Source organism: Sardina pilchardus, chromosome 15 (genome assembly GCF_963854185.1).
Source record: "Sardina pilchardus chromosome 15, fSarPil1.1, whole genome shotgun sequence".
In the NCBI taxonomy this organism is placed as follows: domain Eukaryota; kingdom Metazoa; phylum Chordata; class Actinopteri; order Clupeiformes; family Clupeidae; genus Sardina; species Sardina pilchardus.
Genome location: NC_085008.1, coordinates 32,158,059 through 32,174,280, shown reverse-complemented (window position 1 = coordinate 32,174,280; position 16,222 = coordinate 32,158,059). Strand labels below are relative to the sequence as shown.

General features: G+C 38.3%; 1 long non-coding RNA gene across 1 annotated transcript; it reads left to right on the top strand.

Annotated features, from left to right (window-relative positions):
• The first annotated feature begins 8,360 nt into the window (after positions 1-8,360).
• Positions 8,361-10,440, top strand: LOC134058301 (uncharacterized). The gene is made up of 3 exons (XR_009934982.1): positions 8,361-8,479; positions 8,702-8,790; positions 10,145-10,440. It is a non-coding gene; the product is annotated as an uncharacterized LOC134058301 (long non-coding RNA).
• Positions 10,441-16,222: the final 5,782 nt, after the last annotated feature.

Genomic DNA, 16,222 nt, shown 5'->3' with positions numbered 1-16,222 from the left:
CTATACCTAAAATCTCATGTTGTGGCCTTACCCTAGGTAATAACAATCATATTACACTCTCTCTCTCTCTCTCTCTCTCTCTCTCTCTCTCTCTCTGTGTTCTCACTGTCAACAAACATTGTGTTCAGGACGTGTCATTTCTGTTGGCAATATCTGTCAACTCTGAGGTGATGATTATAAATGTGCAACAGGTGTTTGTTCACATGACACTTCTTCAGCTGTGCATTTTTGATTGTGCGATTCTTTCCATGGTCATAGGTTTAGGTGGGGATGCTAAGTATTAGTACTCATCAATATTTTGAGATGAGAAAAAACTATTATAACAAACTCCTTTGTGCTATTTAGACCAGGGGTGTAGTGGTTGTAAAGGGGTGAAAAATATGTTCCAAACGCGCCACTCAAACATGTCAGACTTTCATGCTTTACATGCGTGAAGAACACTGGATCAGTAGGCATGTGAAGGCATGTGTGTGTGTGTGTGTGTGTGTATGTGTGTGTGTGTGTATTTACTGCCACGATTTGTGTTCTCCTGCAGTGGGTTGCACCAGCTGAACGTAAGTTCCATCTTAGCTTAGTTCTAACGTAGCCTAAACTGGCACTACGTTGAAGTTTACGAGCTACTAAAATATAACGGGTTGCACCACGCAAATAGTTTCAACGTAACACTAAGTTATGACTTAAATTACACACTAACTTACACCCCCCTTTCCCTAGGTGTAAGTCCCATCGTAACTCATTTGTTAACATGGTTTTCTCATTTAAATGGTGGAAATGTTAAGTATAAGTCGAGAAGAGTTACACGACCAATTACACACGTTTAATTTACTTAAGCAGTGTTTGAATCATGTTTTCACTGGAAATCGTAGGTGGACCTAGCGTACAACAACACATTGGCGTAGGTTTAGGGGGGGACGTACGGGACTAGTCCCATTCAACATTTTAAGATGACAAAATTGTCCCCCCCAATATTTCCGCGAACTCATTTTTGCGTTCCGACGGTCAGCACGGCAGTACAAAGCACACCGTGATTTGATTGGCTGAAAACCCAACACACTGCGCGCTACACGCACAGGACGCGAGAGTCTCGAAGCAGATAAGCAGCAGAGGCTGGCAGACAAACGCGAGGGTGTTGACGATAACAGTAAGTTAGCCTACCCCACAAAAGGCCAGAGTAAAACATTTTAATATTCCCTTTGCTCTTCAGCATGTACATGTTTGCCCCTTTTTGTACTTTATAGATCAGATATGCCACCCAAGAAGAAGAAGAAACAGGACATTAGACGCTTTTTCACAAAACAGAGTGTAAGTAGTGCTAGACAAAAATTACTAGCCACACAAACTAGCAGTGGCAACGTTAGTGATCAGACCTTCACATTTAGATTGTACCATGGAAAATAGTATTAACTAGTGATAGTATATGTTACACCCAGGATTTTGTTACAGCTAAACCTAGCTTCTGTAATCTTTCAACCAAGGTTAGGAGCATTGATTAGGGGTGTGCAGCACGGATAGTGGCATAAGTATCATGAATGCTAACGTTTCCTTACCAAGTCACTCAATGCTAATCTTACAGTCACAATAAACAGTGGATCTGAGCAATTTCATTTTTTTATTCTGTAATGTATTGGTGGGTGTAGTAGCCCATACAATGCAGAGAAATAAAAGGGAGACCACCAAATTCACAGTTTAATGAAGAACTGTCATTGCATTGTTAGACATGAAAAACATGTAAATATGTAAATAAGTTAACACTGTTGGTCATTCAAATATAATGTATATATATTTTTATTAATAAACTTATAAAATTTTATAAAAAACTATTGTGTACAATATGGTAGGAGGGTTAAACATGATAGCCATAGGATAGGTTACAAAATGAATGAACCATTTTGTATGCAGGAAAAACAGCATCAAACCACTACCAATGTACAGTAGAGCAGGCTGAGGAAACACCATCAGGGCTCCAGGTGAGGTTATAATTAGTCTATGTCACATTCTCAATTCATTTGGAGTCATCAGCATTGCTGTTTTGTTATAGGATGCTCAACCGATCATCATATTTATTACAGCATGGGTTATTTTATGTATAGGAGACCCATTACAGATGCTTTAGGGCATGTTGAGGGAGACGCAGCTGGACCTTCAGGGCTTCAGGTGAGGTCTTTGAACTGAATTATCAAAGCAAGGAATCAAAGGAATTATCAAGGAAGTTTTAGGATGTTTAAAAAATGATGACCCGTTAACTTATTTGGTCATTAATCGGAGGGGGGTGTGCATTCAACACATCATGGAATATGCATTCAATGCATCATGTAATATAAACATGATTTGTTGAATGTGTGCTATGATACATGTGCATTTGATTCATTAGTCCATAATTCCATTATATATCGGAAACTCAGACATCTTGTGAAGATGTCATAGGGGAGGTTGAGGAAGACATAGCTGGACCCTCAGGGCTTCAGGTGAGGTCTTAAAGTGATTCTTAGATAAGATGTACTATTGATTAGTAGCCAATTTTTAAATATAAACTGAGTCTACCAGTTTTATTATGTGAAAGTAAAGTGAATTGGAACTTAGTATAAAATGATATCAGTGTGGGTAAGACCAGGGTTTTGTTTGCTCTTCAGGAGACAGTCAGTGAGAGCAACAGTGATTCTGAAGCAAGTTGGTGGAGCGGTGAGCTGGACATGGGAAGTAAACCAAACCAGCCTGATCCAAAATTCATAAAAGTACAGAAACTTCGAAACAAGAAGTTACGGTTTCAGGCAAAGTGGTTTAGTAACTATCCCTGGCTGCATTATAGTCCTACATTGCAGAAAGTTCTTTGTTTTGAGTGTGTCAAAGCATACACCATCAAAAAGACCACCCTAGAGAAAAAAAATGACCCTGCCTTTTGCTCTAATGGCTTTAACAATTGGAAACATGGCGTTGAATGCCCATCGTCACGCCATTACTGTCAATGCACTGGAGCAAACTCCAGTTCATACACAATTATCCAGTTCAATGGCTAGATTACAGGAGGAGGCAAGGTACTGTCTCGAGCAAATCATGGGCTCTTTGAGATATCTAGCAAGGCAGGGAGTTGCCTTTCGAGGACATGAGGTTAAGGAGGGTAATTATTACCATCTTGTGAAATTCCTTGCCATCAAGGACCCTATTCTGTCCTCTTGGTTCAAACGTTGCCATGATTATATCAGTCCACAGTGCCAAAATGAGTACTTAACTTTATTTGGCAACACAATTGTGAGGAAAATTGCGTCAACAATCAGGTCATTGTCTGTGCTTCAGTTTTCAATCATAATGGATGGTACTCAGGATATCCAGGGGAAAGAGCAGGTTTCCATCTGTCTCCGATATGTAGATCAAGACCTTGTGCCGCAGGACGTTTTTGTGGGATTGTATGAAGTGCTAGGGACAAGTGGTGAGAAGATGGCTAAGATAGCTACTGATGTGCTACTGAGACTAAATATTCCAATCTCTGGCTTGCGAGGCCAGACATACGATGGAGCAGCTAACATGTCAGGGAAATTCTCAGGGGCACAGGCTGTGTTGAAGAAAGAACAGCCATTGGCTTTGTATGTGCATTGTGGTGCACATTGTGTTAATCTTATAACACAGAGTGCTTGCAGTGCTTCTACCTTACTACGTGACGCATTGCAGTGGGTCCATGATCTTGGAACTTTGAGCAACCAATCAGGAAAATTCAAAGGGGTATTGGCTAGCCATCTAACATCTGAGGGACCTACCAAAACAGTTAAACCTCTGTGTCCAACTAGGTGGACAGTGCGGGGTCAAGCTGTTGATACAGTTCTTAGCCAGTATGAGGCTGTGTTGAGTAGTTTGGAGGAAATGGCCTCATCTGGTTCTTCTGACACTGGCACTAGAGCCAATGGTCTCCTTGATCGTTTCCAGAAGGGCAAGACTGTTCTTGAATTGCTGGTAGCATCAGAGGTGTTGGGAGAACTTGAGTGCTTAAACAAATCATTGCAAAAGCAGTCCCAAACAATGAAAGGCATGCAAGCTGCTGTTGACTATATTAGTTCAACTTTGCAAGAAAAAAGGAGTGAGGAAAAGTTTGCAGAAGTGTTTGAGAAGGCTGTGGCAATGGTAGACTCCCTGGGAATTGAACCAATTCAACTCCCTCATCAAAGAAATCCCCCCACAAGATTCACTGGCGGGGCTAGTCAGCATAAGCCTAAAACACCAGAGGAATTCTATAGGATAGAATTTTTCAAGGTGCTGGACAGTTTGAACATTCAGTTCAAGGAACGGTTTAACCAACCAGACCTACAGAAACTGAAAGAAATTGAAAATGTTCTCCTCACTGGGCAGATGACTGATGTGATTGGTCAGTATCCAGAAATAAACAGGGATATCTTGAAGGTTCAGCTACCAATGTTTCTTTCAAAGCACAACATCACGTCAAGTGATGAAGCTGCATGCGTCATGAAAAGTGAGGTGAGAGGCTTATTTGATGAGGTCGAGAAGCTTGTTAGGTTGTTGTTGGTCGTCCCTGTGGCTTCAGCTGAAGCTGAACGAAGCTTCAGTGCATTGAAGAGACTAAAGACTTGGTTACGATCTACCATGTCTCAGCAGCGCCTTAATAATGTAATTATATGCCATGTGCATCAAGAGGCCCTTGACAAAGTGAACCTTAACGATGTAGGCCAACAGTTTGTATCTGTAAATGACAGGCGTAGGCATCTGTTTGGAAAGTTTAGATAAAAGGAAGGAATCAAGAAAATGCAGTAAAATGTAGAAAGTAGCCATAATGGAGTTATAATTTTGGGTGGCAAATAGTTTTTTTTTTTGCTTTGATGTTTGGTTTATTATTTTGCTCCACAAGTTCTCAAAGTCTACCTCCTTCTAACAGTGTTAAGTAAATAGGCTACTAATGTACACAATAAATTATGTTTGTTACATTCCCAGGTATTAACATGAGTGTGAGTATATATTTGAGGTACTGGAGGGCAAATAGTGTTTATAACAGAACAGGTTTATTTTATTTATATGTATATTTTTTATTATTTTGCTCCACAAGTTCTCAAAGTCTACCTCCTTGCAACAGTGTTTTTGTAAGTATAAATAGGTTACTTACATAGTAAATGTTTGTTAATAAACCATATGGTTGCTCAGAATTGAATATTCCCAGGTATTAACACTAGTGAATGTATATGTTTGAGGTACTGGAGGGCAAATGGTGTCCACAAGTTCTGAAAGTGACAGTGACAGTGCTTTTTGCTAATAATAATTTATGTTAATAAAATGTTGTTTGTTCAGCATTACACAGTCTTGGGTATATTTATGTATTGATTTGATATTCATTTTTGAGGTTATACAGTTGTACTAGCTATTTAGGGACAGTATACAGAATGGTTTATCAGTCGGGATACAATAAAAAGATGAAGTAGATTCACTTCTTCTCTATTGTGATATTCTGTATTGCCAACAGTTTGAAATAACAAAGGGAATCGCCATGAAGGCACTGGTATCTACAACAAAATCATTCCAATTACAGCTAATTAATAAATACAAATATAATTTAGTGTCTCATAAATTCATAGACATATTTATTCCTAAACTATGGTTAATTTCCATACACAGTTACATAAATAACAGGCTATATAATCTGGGCAAATCTAAGCTATGCTTAGCTTCTGTTATCAGAGAAACAACATTGTCATCTAGTGGTCAAACAGTGGGTACTACATAATTATTGTCGTCTGCACACAATAATGAGTAATATAAACGCAAGAGGCTATTGTTTAAATTAAACGAAAACAAAAACGAATTAGGGTTCTCAGTAAAAGTGTCCCCCCTAAAGCTGAGACCAAACCTACGCCCTTGCAACAACTAACCTAGCCTAGCCTACCTATCGTTAACGTTACCACACAAAGCACACATTTCATTGCTGTTGACTGAGCTGTTATTCTTTTTTAGTCATATTAGAGAGAATTACCGTTACCTTACCCAGGTCGAAAAGAAGTATACTTAAATATACTAAAAACGTGTTTGGAATTCAAAGTAGTGTAATTGAAATACATTTGTATTTCCTAAGTACATACCTATACTGTACTTAAGTATGGAATTCTGAAGTACACTATCAGTAGAGTGAAAATTAAGTATATTTTATACTGCCTTTTAAAAATATGCTAAAATGTAAGCATACTTAAAGTTACATTTTAGCCTATTTATATAAACCTATTTATTCAACACTTACTTATAGTTGCATTTAATTTCATTTTTCAAAAGTATACTTTTCTTTAAACTAAAAAGTATACTTTAAAAAAATACAATTAAGTTCAACTTTTAGTAAGTGATGAATAAATATGTTTTAAAAATATGATAAAATGTTGCTGTAAGTGTGCTAAAATGTTAGCATATTTTGAAAGGCAGTATAAAATATACATTTTTTATATTCTACTGACAGTGTACTTTCTAGTTAGTACAGTAGATTTTGCAACATTTCTAAAAAACCTTTTTAGTACATTTAAGAGCACTTATATTCAACCTGGGATTTTATAGGCATACTTTTTAGGCATACTTTATTATTATTGTGTATTTATTATTATTTAGTAACATTTGCTCAGCACTTTATGTAACAGGTGAAGAACAGTAGCTCTTTGTTCAGATATTATTTACATGTCAATTCAGAATCAGAATCTCAGGACTTGGCAGTAGCCTACTCACTCTCAAAAAAATTAAATCTCACTATTGCTCATCTCACTGAATCATTTTTCGTAGGATTTCCACAATAAAAGTAGGTTTTTAGGTGAAATGGAGTCAGTTGTGCGAAACCAGAGAGGGTTAAAGGATCTTTGGCGAAACGCATTCGATTAGGTGTTTGGAGGAAATGTGTCTGTCAATGGTCGCCGTAGGAGCATTATTTCAAAACACACAAGGATCTCTGGCTGCGGCAGCCGGCAGGTCTGCCTCCTTTCCTCACTCGTGGATTGTAACGGTATGTATTTGCTATTCACACAGTGTTCTTATTTTGAGTTTGGGGTAATTTTAGGGAGTTTAGCATAACACCAACTTAAATAATCAGTTAGAATCTCGTGTGTAAGTGTAAATAATGGTAACTCGAGCAGGTAAAAAGTCATGGCGGCTAAGTTATCATCTCAGGCTAACGTTAGAATTGTAGCTGCTATCATGTTTCCCAGGTCAGTTCTACTCATGGTTTTACTCCCTGCCGAAGATAGGGATGGTTATGCCTTGATGGGATTGTTTCATAAAACATGAATGTTCATGAAGTGACCAGGTCAGGATGACTTCACGTATTTACTGTTTTAATGCTAGCAGTTAACGGTCGGCTAACATAAGGTAGCCACTAGCCCCGCACAAACGCAGCCTAGGTTTATGGCTTAGAATAGTAGTTTGATTATTATCTGAAAAGTGTAATGTTTAAACGTAGGTACGGCCAGTCTGTTTGACCAAATTGTCCTTGTGTGTTATGAACAATTTGCATTGGTACAGACACTAAAGTTCGTCCAGAAACATTTGAATTATTTTAATGTTTGTGTAGCAAACTACACCATCTTGCCTAGTCTCTGTAACGTTACACAACCATTAGACTTCTCATTATTTTTGTATGAGGTGCTCAGCATTATTGTAGGCTATTGGCTCTCATTCGACTTATATATCAGTTAAAAGAGTAAAGCAAATTGCAGTTTGCCATTGAAAAGATTTGTTTACAACCAAATTGTTGTAATAAATAATTATACGTTTTTCATGATCATGGTAGAGGCTGCCTACTCTAAATGTTTGAGTGATTTGTTAATCAATAAGGCCTCAATATAATGAAATGTTTTCTTCATAGTTCTAAAATGATTCAGTAATCTAATACTATTATAGTTTTACATGGTGTAAATTTGTTGAGTTTGATATGCTTTCTTTCTCCACAGATGTGGCAGTGCAGAGTGCAAGACATCAGTGTCATTGAGGTCTCTCTTACAGGAGCATCAGGTTAGCTCATGGTTACTTTGGTTGTGACTCCCATACCTATGTGCATATTCTCATTAAAAGCATGGAATGCTCTTCATAGTCACTTAAGCAGATATCATGCCATCAAAACAGTCCAAAAACCTGTTAGTCTGACTACATTAAACTGTCGTTTGAGTCACAAAAATGTACATTGCATGTTTAAGTGCTGTTTTTAAAGGAATGTTATTTGTATTCACAATTTGTTTGAATTTGAGAACACACTTAACTATTGTATTCAAGACATACCATGACACAGATCAATATTTTCTGTATGCTAGTTGTTATTCTTTCTAGGTTGTTTTGTACATTCTTTCTGTCTCCTCTACCCTCGTATGATTCAAGATATGTGCAGAATTTCACAGGCATTGTGCAACTGAAGTCCAAGTGTATGCCAGAACTTGACATCATCTGCTCCAGGCTGTCTGCTGAGTGCCATAGGAAGGGAGGAAAAACAGGACATAAGATTAAGGAGATCATGGCTGCCATTGATTGGGTTAGTGAGAAGTTGTTTTTGTGCCTCCCACTTTGAAAACCAATATTAGGCCATGAGCTACCAGGCCGTACTATGCACCTGCCAACTAAAAATCAATGTGTTCCAAAAAATCCAATCCAAATTAACGTTGGAGGGTTGCACAGAAAGGCATTGTAAACATTAAGATGCTAAATTTGTAAGTGTAAGTAAAGTAGTGTTCAGTTATATTTCCCTGTTTTGCAGAATCCTATCATTGGCTCGTTGAGAGTTTGCCACCTGAAAGCACTTGTTGTGTACTTGAAGACCCCGATAAACTCATAAAGGAATACCTGGTAAGTGGAAATGAATATTCAAAAAATGGTGTAAGTTTGGCGAAAATTGTCAAAATAGACATCCCATTCTTAATTCATAGGGTTTGATATGATGTTGGTCAACCCTTTGCAGCTATAGCAACTTCAAGTCTTCTGAGAAGGCTTTCTACAAGGTATAGGAGTGTGTTTATTGGCATTTTTGACCATTCTTCCAGAAGCGCATTGGTGAGGTTGCGCATTGGTGAGGTTACACATTGATGTTGGACGAGGAGACGGGCCCTCAGTCTCTGCTCTAATTCATCCCAAAGGTGTTTTATTGGGTTGAGGTCAGGACTGTGCAGGCCAGTCAACACTAAACTCTGTCATCCATGTCTTTGCGGATATTGCTTTGTGTAATCCCCAAAACTGTTCTTACAAAGTTGGGAGCATGGAATTGTCCAAAATCTCTTTCTTTTCCAACATGACTGTACATCAGTGTGCAAAACAAGGTCCATAAAGACATGGATGATAGAATTTGGTGTGGATGAACTTAACTGGCCTGCACAGAGTCCTGACCTCAACCATGATGTACGAAATTAAAATAGCCCCTCATCATCACATACCCTTCACCATACCTAGAGATTGGCATGGTGTTTTTTTTTTTTTTTTCAGTTATTAGCTGGTTTGATGCTCATTGAGCTCAATGCAAATCAAACCAGCTAATAGGCTAACTGAAAAAAACATCATACCCGCCTCTAGGTATGGTGAAGGGTATGTGATTTGGGGCTATTTTAATTCCAAAGGCTGAGGAGACTTTATCAGGATGCTTAGTATCCTGGATCCATGAAATAAGTGGCTTTTAAAAATCTTCCTGCCTCTATGGGAATTTAACATATAGGTGCAAATACTTATGACTCCTGTATTTTAAGGAATAGCATTTATTTATTTACGATACATTGCATTCACAAAGACAATTGGTGTCCTTTTTTTTACTAAAGGCATTAAGATCAATTAAAAAATATATTCTTTAGTCAACTTTAGCATGGATTCAAATACTTATTATCCTCGCTGTATATGTTCTATTTTCTGACACAATGTGATACTTCTTCAAATGAAGAACTCTGCGCATCCAAAATCCAAAATCATCTGCTGTTTCAGGTGCTTCTCAGTAGGACTTTCAGGAGAATCAATTAGGGAGGAGACTGGAGCACACTGATCTTACTGGCAGTCTTTATTGGTGCAAACAATAAACTGACGTTTCAACGTCAGTTTATTGTTTGCACCAATAAAGACTGCCAGTAAGATCAGTGTGCTCCAGTCTCCTCCCACAATGTGATGCTTATTCTTTGTATCATAATGTGATACTGACCCTTTTTATATTGCATCCTTGTTTTAGAGCTGCCAGATGGTGTCATCACTGAAAGCAGTCATAAACAACATGGCAGATTCATCTATTTCCTCCAGCCAAAGCGACTCACCACGCACTACCAGTGACACTGGCAGTTAAGACATGGTATTATGACTGAAGGACCTTAAACCGATCCCTCATTAGCATTGGTATTAGATTAACAAAAAATGTTATTTATTTTAGCTTTTGTTTATACTTCATTTTACCTCATGTGGCTGAATTGTTAGCCAGCTGGAAACCAGTATTTTTGATAATGTATTTGTTTGCCCTTTTTTCCCATTTAAAGCGCCTAATTTTAAAGAATATTGTGAATGCACTCATTAATATATAATAAATACTGGATTAAGATATGATCATAAATACTGGATTAAGAGTATTTTTGGTATGTTTTAAGTGTGCTTCAAGTGTTAATAAAAACATGTTGAAAGAGAACAAGGTTGTGTTGTAGCAGTATTTTGAGACAACAGAGATACACTATGTTTATGCTAATTTGCAGATTTAATGACATTTTAAATGTACTTCAACTGAAATATGATTTAAGTATAATAAATATACTTTTAGTTGTTCCATTTTAACACAAAATAGTGCATTCAATTTATAATTAAGCGGTATTTAAGAATATCTTTAAGTATGCTAATTTGCAGATTCAATGACATTTTAAATGTACTTCAACTGAAATATGATTAAGTATAATAAATATACTTTTAGTTGTTCCATTTTAACACAAAGTAGTGCATTCAATTTATAATTAAGCCGTATTTAAGAATATCTTTAAGTATGCTAATTTGCAGATTTAATGACATTTTAAATGTACTTCAACTGAAATATGATTTAAGTATAATAAATATACTATTAGTTGTTCCATTTTAACACAAAATAGTGCATTTAATGTATAATTAAGCTGTATTTAAGAATATCTTGAAGTGCACTTAATACACTAATAGTTGTTCCAAAATAACACAATTAAGTATGCTCTTCTATAGCATGCTAAAAGTACAATAAGTATATGGCAAGAAAATACTTCTTAAGTATACTTTTTTTTTACCTGGGTAGGCCAACAGTGGTAGCTGAAATATTCCCAAAGCACATACAACAAAATAAAGTCTGTTATTTGAAAATACAGTGTTATTTTATTCCATACAACAAAGTTATTGTGGGACATCAAACTTAAATGCGGCTTGCTTTATCTTACTGTCTATGATCATACAATGTTACCGCGAACATTACGTTTTCAACGCAAGTGCTGTGAATCTGTGACGCTTTCTTCATTAGTGATATTGATTGGTTGTCAATGGTAAAAACGTCATTCTATGCGACAATATTTTGATTTAGTAGCTACTAACTACAGCGTAACTTAACTAGCAATGGTGCAACAGAAAAAGAATGCAGCGCTAGTTTAAAACTAGTTAGTTTGAACGTAAGGTTTAAGACACAACTTGCACCTAAACTTACGATTGACCTTACGTTCAGCTGGTGCAACCCACTGCTGCACTCTACAGAAATGAGAAAATAAGTAAATAAACGACTGCACTTGACTTCCTTGTAGTCTTCAGAGTCAAATGACATTTAAAGGCTCTGTCTGTCTGTCTCTCTGTGTGTGTGTGTGTGTGTGTGTGTGTGTGTGTGTGTTGTTGGTGTTGGTGTTGGTGTTGGTGTTGCTGTTGCTGTTGGTGTTGGTGTTGTGTTGTGTATCAATCTGGCCATTCAGCTGAGTGGAGTTTAGTTGAGATGAGTTGAGTCAGGTGGAGGAGTGTTTCTCTCTCTCTCTCTCTACCTCATGCTGTCTGAGTGTGTCCTTAGCTCCAGCTGGTGAGTAGAGATGTCAGTGTGTGTGTGTGTGTGTGTGTGTGTGTGTGTGTGTGTGTGTGTGTGTGTATGTGTGTGTGTGTGTGTGTGTGTGTGTGTGTGTGTGTGTGTGTGTGTGTGTGTGTATCTGCCATGGCTCCAGACTCAGGGTTGGAGAGGGGTGTCTGACAGGTGCTTTCATCTCCCTGAGGACAACTCTTCCTCATCATCTTCATCTTCCTCTTCCCATCAGCACAGTGCAGGACAGCAAGTACTGAACCCAGAACAGCACATAGACCACACCGTCCACCATCCATCTTCTTTCTATCTCTGTCTTTCTCCCTCTCTTTATCTCTTTATCAAAATCAAATTCAAAAGTTGCTTTATTGGCATGACAAATGAAAACTTGTATTGCCAAAGCAATTGGTACATGTAAAGGTAAGACATAACAACAATTACAGAGACAAAACATGTACATATATTTTAAACTGCTATAGACATCTATGTAAACATACTACTTCACTGAGATTTGTGAACAATAGTAAAGTACTACACAAAATACATCGGTTCAATAGAACTATTCATTGAGAGCAGTATGGTGACTGCCTGTATGGTATATGGTGTATGTGAGTTCATCTGTGTGTGTGTGTGTGTGTGTGTGTGTGTGTGTGTGTGTGTGTGTGTGTGTGTGTGTGTGTGTGTGTGTGTGTGTGTGTGTGTGTGTGTGTGTGTGTTCCATTCCCATCACCTGAAGGGGGTGGAGTTAGCAAATTGCAATCAAAATCTTGACATACAAACAAACACTGAATGGAACATGTAGGCCTATATCAATTCATCAACACATAAACCTGTATTAAGCAGGGCATATCAATTCACCAACAAGGTCCAGTGTTCAGATAAACAATCACATAACCATACTATAGCTCAGGCCCGGGGTGGGTAATCGGGAGAATCGGGAGATCTCCCGATGGGCCGCTTCACTTTTGGGCCGGTCGAGAATTTTTTTTTTTTTTACATTTGTCAGGTTAGTCCATCTTCTCTTAAAGTAGGCTACAGAGGTTCCACATTCTGACACCGCAGCCTCTGCATGGGCTGTAGCATACCATGCGAGGGAGTTCTCCCCTCCCAACATAGTTGGTTGGGTCCAGCACGTCTTTTCCAAAATATGATTTCTCAGATAGGCTACGATATAATAGCAGGGCCGGCCCTACCGCAATTATACGCGCCATGGTCTCCAGCAAGTGTGAAATACATTTTTTAAGCTGTCTCATCACCAGGCTATTTGCTACAACATTTACCTCTGTTACAACAAGTCATGATTTATGCCCATTAAATGTTTAACGTACCGTCAGCATCCGTGTCACCTGAAGCGTGCGATATCTATTGAAAAGCACAGTTGATCTGTGCATGCACCATCTTTTGATTATTTGATTTAGAAAGCAAGTTTTGAGCTGCTATTAGAATGGAAGCTTAATATAATAATTTAGCCCGAAGTTAGATAACGTGTAGATATTTGCTGCAATTTCAAAACCGGATTACACAGGATCAGCGTATTGTACAGATGAATGCTTCATATCCTCAGGTCCGATAAGGTCTGCTGTTTATTTTGATATATGGTTAGCTATATGTTGACTGGAGTTTGGGAGATATAGGCTACCACCGAGAGTAATGGGTGTGGAGGTGGATGAAGCTCTGTGTGCACAGTGGAAAGCTTATGATTAAACTGAATGTAAGCAACGTTAATTTTCTTTAGGTTTCGTGAAGTTTATCACAGCACCTGCTAATATCGTTTGAAAGCTCAAGTCCAGCTCTTCCACGATATTTGTGAATTAGGTGATCTGTGAGCAATTAGGCTAAACAGAGAATGTGAATTTGGATACATTTTACGTCCATCGGTCACATGGATGTCCGCTCCTATAGATGCCGTTGCCATTCACAGTGTAACTTTGTACTGTGATTTGAACTGTAAACATTAGTTCAATATGCCTTTATGCTGAAGAGTGGAATACGTTTGAAATGCTTTATTCATTTATTTCTGCTTTTGTTAATTGATCAACCTTGGGACAGTGGAATATGTTAATTTCTCTGATTATTATTTAACCTACATTATTTGTTGAACCATGGTATTGAAAATAAATAAAACAGTAAGAGCTGAACTGTTGCTTAATTGATCCAATTTCCACTACCATGGAAAAAGTGGGCCGGTATTGGGCCTGAAATTCCCGGGCTGAAAAGAGGCCCCACTCCGGCCCTGCTATAGCTCATTATATCTACAAGAAAGCCACCATTTCAATAGTCATTTAATCCAGGAGCTGTCATGGCATTCAATTTGTATATCCAACGACTTTCTTTTTGGCTTAATATTTTGTGTCTATCCCCCCTCCTAGAAGTAAAGGGAACATGATCAATTCCTATGGCAGTGAATACAATAGTTTTCCCTGTACGCATCTCCTTGAAGTGTTTAGTCATCGCATAATTTCCTGTTTTAGCGGCATATCTGTGTTCAGCTACGCGGTCCTGCAGCCGTCTTTTTGTGCAGCCTACGTAAAAAGCATCGCACAATGAACATTCTAAAATGTATATCACAAATATGCTTTTACAATTTATGAAATGGTTAGTGGTAAATGTATGTAATGTTACCGGGTGGGTGAACCCTTTAGCCTTAGATACCACATCACAAATTTTACAGTGCCCGCACTTGAAAGTACCATTTGGCACTTTGGGCCAAGTAGATTTTTCTTTCGCTGGTAAGTGACTGCGCACCAGTCTATCACCAATTGAAGGTGCTCTTCTAAAGGAGAAGATAGGAAGCTCAGAAAAAACATTGTTCAAGGAGTCATCACATTGGAGATTGGAGATTGGAGAATGGAGATGGAGAATGGAGATTCCAATTGTTTTTTATTACATTGCGTATAGAATACGCATCCGTGCTGTAGCGCGTCGAGAAGAAGACCCTATCATTTTTAGCAGAGGGCGGTTTCCTAAAGCCTACCTTACATTGACAGACTTTGCAAAGATTTGGAAAAGATTTTTGAAAGACTACTGTCTCAGACCCTCTCACATCTAAAGACAATTCATTGAGTTTCTAGTCACAGGCCAGTCTCAGATTAGGATTTTGCAAAAACTGTGGGTCACTATTTACAAGACTGCTGCTAGATTCCTTCAAATTATTTCCATCGTGCAATAGGCTACACGTCATCATTAACAGGAACTCACATGATAGCCTACTCATATCAAAGTAATTTTTTCGCGTTTCTGCAGCATTGTTTGATGTGTGACATCACTAACAGATATAGAGTTGTTCTGTCACGTAGAACAGCCGTCTAATAAATTATAAGAAATGAAATAACAAATAATCATATAGGCTACAGCTGTCGCCTATTTTGCCCCTTCCTGTTTCATGTTCGACCGTGGTTACTATTGGTTTTTAATGTTCACGTCACTATTTGCATGAGCCACGACTGAAAAGACTTCCGATAATATCAAACATGTTTGATATTGTCGTAACGGCAAAACTAGAAAAAGACTGCCTCCGACGGACTTAAAACCGCTAAGATTGGCACCTTACACTAAACGATTTAGATGACGGGAGCGCGCTGCGATTCTAGTACAACTCCCAAGATTGCCGCCCGATTTTGGAAATGTAGTCGCCAACTGTTAAAACAGGTCAAAATCGTGCAATGTAAGCCAGCCTTAAGGAGCAGAGACTTACGCTCAATCGAGCCGGCCCTCTCCAGGGCTGGGTCTAAAGGGGCATTCACATACGTCGCTACTCACACATCGCTCCTTGCTTCCGTTAACTGTCAATCATCTCTATTCTACATTCTGATTTGGTACTCGCTTCACTCGCATCGCTGGAAGTTACATTTATTTTAACTTCGTACCCGCCCACATCGCATCGCTAGTCCTCGCATCGCCTGTCCTGGCCACATTCAGCTAGAACACATTCACTTTACATTGACAGTTCTCGCTCAGAGATGGGCGAGTAGCGACGTTTGTGAATGCAGCTTAAGACTTTCGCGGAGTAGCACGTTGTCTAAAACGATTATACATCTCTTCACTTTTCACATTAAAATCTTGTGCATGATCACAAATCCGACGTAGTTTCTGAAATTGTCCGAACGGAATGTTCTTGATGAGCGTGGGTGGATGGAAACTTTTCGCATGTAACAGCGTGTTCTTATGTCTTTCTGAATATTGTCGAGTGTAGATACCCCTGGATGTCTTTATATATCTCTAGGTCAAGAAAATTTATTTTTTCTCTGTCAAAATCCAGGGATA